Here is a 7559-nt window from a genome sequence, read left to right on the forward strand (position 1 = left end):
CATCTTTTTGGTCTTTGAGATAAGGATATTTTCTTCTAGCTGCTATTCATCCCTGGCCCTAAGGCCCAGCTGTACACAGTGCTTTCTATACATGCTTTCTATATATGCTTCAAGTGCAAGGCCTGAAGCTCCTCATGGCAGCAGAATGAGTTGCTGCTCGAGTATTTTTGCTGTAATAGCGGTAATCACTCATAAACTTTACAGCACAAGGTGTTGAAGAATGTTTTGCTTCCTAGTGACTGAAAATGAAAGGCCTCACAGAGATTAACATCTCTTCTTTTCAAACACTGAAAGACTTAGGATAGCACAGGACTTGGGTCGGTTAAGTGTTTTGCTGAGCCAACAGAAGGAGCCAACTTCCTTGTAAAGCCCCAGCTACAGGGAGAAGAGTCTCGCTGACAGGTGTAATGACTGAAATAACTTCAGGCTGACATCTCTGCAGACAACAGAAAAATGAGCAGTGTCCCTGTTACTTTGCTAAACTAACGCTGAAGCTGAGGGAGAGGTTTTGGTTGCAGAGGTGTTGTCATCATGACTATTTTTAGTCTCATTTAATTTTTCATTCATTGAACGTTTCCTTTATAAATAGGCTCAAAGATGGTCTGCTGTTGGTATATTCAGAAAAGACTTCTTAAGTATTATTGAATCTTTCTGAGAGATAAATAACATGCTTTCACTGGAAATAACATGTAATTACCTTCTTAACAATTTTAAAATGGAAAAAAGACAACATTCTCTCTTTCCCTGTGGAGGAGTGGTTCCTTCATTTAGATTATAGGCTTTTATTTTGTCTGTGAATGCACTATGATTATAGATGCAGAAAATAATTGAAGCAAGGTCAAAATATATACATTTTGTATTCTATTGTGAGGATTGTGGTTGCTTCTGCTGCAGTAGCTGTGGGGAATTACAGCCAGAGTTGGAGTTTTACTGCGTTGGGTTCAATGTAGACCTAGGAAAGAGCCCTAAAAGAAGTCCATCTCTCTCAGTGCAGAACTTAATTTAAAATGGGACTACTGTCTCCTGAATTCCTAGGCCTTGCAGTTCCATTTTCCTGTTGTAGGTAGCTGTTGTGAAAAGTCAGAGCTGTGGGGTTTGTGTCTGGTAGGTGTCTGGTGAAGTCTACAGGCATATGACTGACAACAAACTCCAGCTGAACTGGGTGCTCAACAGCAGACCTGAACAGGGAAGGCAACAGGAAAGCTTGCTGAGATGTGCTGTTACATTTGATCCATTTCTAAAGATTCTGAAGTGGAGCAGCCAAGGCCAGAGATGGACCTTAGTGGATGCCATCTCCTGACTTGTATGCCATGAATACCTCCCCATCGCAGATCCATGCCTGTGGTGTAATGGAGAGGGATTAGGCAAGGACTGTACTTCTGCAAATTCCAAATATAAATCTACCTTGGGGCTTAAAATGTGTTCCCTGCGTAGATAACCTAGATTAATAGTGTGCTGGAAGGAAGGAGGGAGGGAGGTTAATATCCAACATTTGTTGGTAGTGAGGCTGCTGGCTGATTTACTGCTGACAAAACCAGGCAGGAATGAAAGAACAGCATACCCCACTCAAACATATATAATGTCCTCATTGCATATGAAGAGACATGCTTGGTTAAGCGTGATGCCTCACCTGCACATGCATCTCGTCTCATAGAAAAGGAAACTGACTGTCTGCTAGTCCTGGGTGACTGCAGCATGCAAGGGAAGAAACTTGGAGAAGTGAGTTGCTTGCACAATATTTTTGGCTGAGGGGCCAGGCAGTAACAGATCGAATGTTCTACTGAAGTACCACAGCAGTGCCAACAAAAAAGCCAGAGTATCCTCCTTCCCTTTTGTTACAGGGTTATACTAATACAAATCGTGAATAAAAAATAACAGACTTTTTAGATCTTGGGCTGTTAAGTGTTTGGAGGTATCTTTTTTGTTACCTGTGCACACACAAGTTCAAGACATTATCACAATATAATTACATACTTTAAAAAAATTATCAAGAAACATGGTTTTGCAGATTGTAGTTAGCTCATTACTGAGCCATTAAGAAACTGGTTCCAGCAGCAGAGCTATTAATGAGCTGGTTTCAAGTAGTGTGTGCTTTGTGATTACTTGGCGCTCTGCCTCAGTTTAATTAAGATTTTAAATTTACATAGTGCTATTCAACCATGGGTTGCACTAGTGTTTACAAAAGTGAATAGATTTAATTGTCCTCATTTTATAGGTCAGGCCACAGTGTCATTTTGGGGTCAAGGGACGAGACTGAAGCCACCCATCCCTTGAAGCAGGCTGGATCTGTTGCTCAACCTGCAGGGTGGCATTTCTTCCATACGACTGAGAAAATGATTGGGTGGACATTGGCAAACCCAGAACAAAACAATTACAGTAATATTATTTAGTAGAACTATCATATCTGATTTAATGTATTCACTGAGATTTGCAAAGATCGCAGCAAAGCTTCCTATCTGTAGAAACACAGTAGCCAATTAAAAATTTTACCTTTGACAGGAAAATGATCAAAATAATTGAAGTGGTTTCTCAGAGCCTTAAAACAAAAAGAAAGATAATCACATAATAAGAAACACTATTGTTCCTTCTATCACACTGTCTTCATATTATCAGCAATTATTTGATGTTCTAATCTTGCAAGCCTTATGAATATGAGCAGCCACGAGTAGCATGAGCAAAGTTTGCTGAAACAAATGAGCCTGGAAAGGTCAGATCCCTGCCTTGAATAAACAGGTACAAATGACAATACTGCTGTTTAATCTCCTAGGTGTGGTGTGCTGCATAGAAGTGCAGCAACTCTTGTGACATTTTGGCTTTTTACTCAATTTTAAGTAAAATATCCTTCTTGCTGTTTCCCAGCTGTGTGCTCTACTTGCTGGTGTGATTTCATAAGCTTTTTTGCTCTGTTTTACGCAGGTGGAAGGTTGAGTGAGTTATGAGTTGGGTGTGTGTTCACCCACTTTCACAGCATAACCTCCAAAGAAAATTGTTGGCATGGGAACCTTCCCCAAGAGGTTGACATTTAAAATAACACAGTGTGCTTAGCATGAAGTCACTCCTAAGGTTTATCTCTACCATGCCTCCATTTTTGTTATGAAATAAAACATTAACATGATTGGATTTACAGATCTACACAGCAAGAAGTCCTTCCATGTTTTTGAGGTTACAAACAAAGCAAAGATAAAACCCAGGCATGTAAAGGCACCGAACACCTCTTCCCTTGCTTTTCTCTCCCAAGAGGTCTCTGCAGAGCTGAGTAGATGCCTTCCACCAATTTAATTAGACATTCAGCTCCCTGCTCTGCTTCCTTGTTCTTCCCAGGGGACTGATGAAACACACAAGCATTTGGAAATTCAGAGGGACCTCCAGACTTTGTTGCAGCTATTTAATTACTGGGTTATAGATGAGCAAAAGCTTTCAGGTCCTCTTGGTACCTTTCAGAGATGGCAGCATAACAGTAAACCACTCCCCGATGTCTTAAGGTCCAGTAAATGGTCTGATCACTGCCAGCTCCTAATCAGGAGAGCCAACAGCTTGCCACTGGCTCTCAAGTTGTGCATATTGCCACAGTGATGTACCAGAGACTCTTTTTGCTGTTGCTGTGTTTATTCCTACAAATGAAAAGACAAATACGAAACAGAGACTTGTAAAATAGGTGTAGGAACACTCACAAGAAGTACCTTCGTGGTTATTTTGAACTACAAGTCACCTACTTCAAATAAAAAGTAAGATCCTATTGACACTGCTAAGCAGGAAATACTTGATGACAGAGCTTTCTAATGCTGTGCCTGATCTCTGCCTGACCACTCCATACTGACAGTTGGCATACTGAGTGGATGAAAGGAACATTGAAAAGTAAAGGAAAAAAAGGATTTCATAAACCCCAGACTCAAGCCTCTGAACTTTGTCAAATACAACCCCATACACAGCTAGATCTAAGTTCTGCACAATGGTTTAGAACCCTTCTTCTCTATGTGGAGTACAGTTTTCTTCCTTCTCCCAAGTTTTCAAATCAAACCTATAATTCCTTTAATTCTCTTCTCTCTTCAAGAAAAGGATAAAAATTATAACAGTGATGATGATGGCAGCATAATTACTTACTTACATTTTAAAGCACTGAGTCACTCCTGTAATGCAGTTAACAGTCTGTAGAGGACACAGAACACCTTTTTGGGGGGGAAAGAACTGGTGGGATTGACGTCCTCGCTTAGGGGACTTCCCAGTACAACTCTCTGTTGAGCTCCCTGTGGAGCAGGGAGAGGCTGGGTGGCAGAGGTGGTGTGTGGTCAGCCTGATCTCCAGCAGCGGGAGCTGCAGCTTTGCCAGGTCCTGCCATGGGTGATTTGGAAATTCTTGCTGTGCTACAAGGACGAGGAGTAGGAGGGACAAAACATGGCTGTGGGTTTGGGGTTATAAGGACTTAGAGAGTTTTTATCTGCCGTGCAGCGCACTCAGTGACTTTGCAGTTCTGCAATCCTTTTCCCTTCATTAGTCATATCCCTTCGTTGATCCCTCATTAACCTCTTCCCATCATTAGCTACACTGTTGGCTCTGACCCTGTTTTAGAGTTCAGGCACTAAATAATGACAGGCTTCTCAGCTTGCTTGGCTCTGGGTCATTTCTAACAACATGAAGTGCCTAGAGTAAAAAAGAAAAAGAGAAAACATCTTTCTAAGAAGAACTGTGAAATGGGGAAAGCCTCACAAGAATGGATCATTTGGAAAAAATATAGTGTATCATATTCACTGTACATTATGGGGAGTATGATGGAGGTGGTGCCCTTTCTTCGTGCATAGTCCCAAGACGATTATCAAACATGTGGAAAGGAATATTCTGACTACTTTTTGATTATGAAATGCCAATATGATAATTCTGATTATAAACTACAACCACACTCTGTAAATTCACCCTAGCATTTCTAGGCAAAACCACCCAAATCAGTCTCATTTCTATACAGATTAAATTACACACCCTGGTCACACACCTTCCTCTTTGGGAAGGTTCCCGTGCCAACTGTTCCATCCACGCTGACATCTTGCAGTGTCTGGAGTAATGCTGTGGAGAGAGAGAATGAGTTGCATGTAAATCTTAACAGCTCAGGAGCCAGAGGGCATGCAAAGCCTAGCTAAACCCATTTGATGTTTGGTATTTTTCAGGTCCTGTGAGTTTGGAGGTCTGTGTCAAATTTGGAAAGGTTGTGCCTTGCACTGCTGCAATAAAGGGCACAAACCCAGAGCAATTAAATCCCTTGGGCTAAACCTGGCTTTCCTGGCAGAACCCTTTCCATGCAGCATTGCATGTGAGACAATGGTCTAATGGATATAAACTTGTGTGAGGATTAGTACATCTAAACATGATATTCAGCAAAACTGCAAGCAGAGATACCTTTTATTCCTCAGTAACTAAGCCCTGATGACATGAAACATTAAACAAACCTAATGCTGAAGCACAGAGATACCCATTAAAGGAGGGCTTATATAATCTCAATTTAATTCTTCTTCTAATGACGCGAGTTGAGACATGGAATAACGTGAGTGGCTCATGCCAGTGTGAAAAATGAGATCTGACCCTCCACATCCATCTTCGAGGTGGATAGAGGGTCATATTCTTCAATGCCAGCAGATGGCATCCATACACTTCGGGATCCCTGCTCTACACTTCCCTTTGGAGCAACGCAGCGTTTTCCTTTCGTTGGAGGAGCCCGAGTCCCTCACATGAGAATATCTCCCAAACTGGTAAAGAACTTTGTTTTTATAAGGGTCGGAGTATTTCCTGTACATTGCCCAACCTGATAAGTTACTGGACTGTGAGGATTAGATCTATTATCTCGGAGATTAAAACTGAAGTTAGATCTCACAGAAATTAACCACTACATAAAATCTGTCATTTGCAAGACACTTTGATGGTAGTTGGGAGGTTTTCATGCAGCTGCTCTTTCTTATGAACTTTTCAAAGCTATTTCATTATTCTGAGTTCTTTGGATTAAGCAGAATATAGAGATCATCTAGAAACCCAGAGATTTTACAAGCTAAATAATTGCATCATTTATCAAGCATTGCCATGGACATTGTTCTTGGATGAAAACAGCACAAAGGTGCTTTAGAAGTAGTTTTTCAAGAGGGAATGTGAGACCAGAAAAGATACTATTGTGTTCCTAGTTTTTCAGGATTCACAGAAAACAGTAGGAAATAGCTGAGGTTTGACTGGCCAGCTCATTTCCACTTGCATAGCAATGAATCTCAACAAGAGGAATTAAATATTAAAACAATTTTGACATGACAAGGACTGCTGATAATGTACTAGAAAGCAAAATGATTGATGGGTCTCACAGAAACCAACCAACAAGATTCCAAAGGGCAAACTGAGTATTTGAAACACTCGCAAATGTAATACGAGCATAAGTTATTTCTGCCCTCTGTGTATCTTCAAAAGAACACAGTAATGAGGAAGACCTAAATTATTCCTAATTTTTTTGGGAGTGAAGATTTCATTAACTTTAGCGAGTTCCAGATTAGACTGTTCGTGAGCACAACTCACAAAGTCAAATGCCAGACTGGAAGAAGAGAAAAGCTGAAGAACTTGCTGGAAGATGTGCCTTTGTAAACCCGATGTTACAGTGAAAGCTCTGAGTGGAAAACCTGTGATGGGAAGTGAACAGTGCAATACTTGTGTCCAGAGCTAGATGGCTGCAATGGCACATTAAGAATGTCCAGATTTGCTAATTGATCGTGGATGTACTTTTGTTTTGTATTTTGCTTCATGTAAAACAATCTTCTCTGTCTTTGTTTTCTTGACATTTTTATTATGTACAAACTCCATCAACTTTTGACATCTGTTTCATCTAAATAAAGCTGATTAACTTTAAGGTTTGCATCAAGTGGCTTTGAGTAATGACAATTTTAAGTAGAAACTATTTAATTTTTAAGTAAAATGCTCAGCCTATATTTTTTCTACATAGCTGCTTCTTTGACTACAAAGAACAGAGAGAAGTTGAAAAAAAACTAAGGTAACTACACATATTTAGAGAAATATCTTTTTTAGAAGAAATTTTCTGGCAGGCAACTTGTTTTTACCATCATTTTATAACCTTGCAGAATATTACCTCTCAGGAACTCTCTTACTACCTTAGGCAGTAAATTGGCACAAAAGAAACTTAACAAAAAGATGAGCGAAGTGTTGGCGGGTGTGGGAGGGGGAATACATCTTTGTAGCTTACACAGGCATTTCAGAAATTTTTGGGGGGGAAGGGGGGTGTTCTGTGTTAGTTTAAAAGATTAAAGTTTGCAATCTGCACTAGAGAAGAGTTCTTGCTAAAGTCTGTATACCAAAGCTGGCTGTGAATTGAGAACTGTTGTAATTAGATTACTGTAAATACAATAAGAAACTCACTCCTGGTGGTCTGGGGAGGAGTGTCATAGGGCACTGGAGAATTGTGTTGGCAGGATTTGGGACAGTTTGACTGAAAGCAGAGAATACAATCTCAAAATCCTTTTAATCTTCCCCCCACCTCCCCAGTTCTTTGGGGATTTGTTTGTCATTAAGTAACAGTCAAAAGATTA

This window comes from Aphelocoma coerulescens, chromosome 1A (genome assembly GCF_041296385.1).
Source record: "Aphelocoma coerulescens isolate FSJ_1873_10779 chromosome 1A, UR_Acoe_1.0, whole genome shotgun sequence".
Taxonomy (NCBI): domain Eukaryota; kingdom Metazoa; phylum Chordata; class Aves; order Passeriformes; family Corvidae; genus Aphelocoma; species Aphelocoma coerulescens.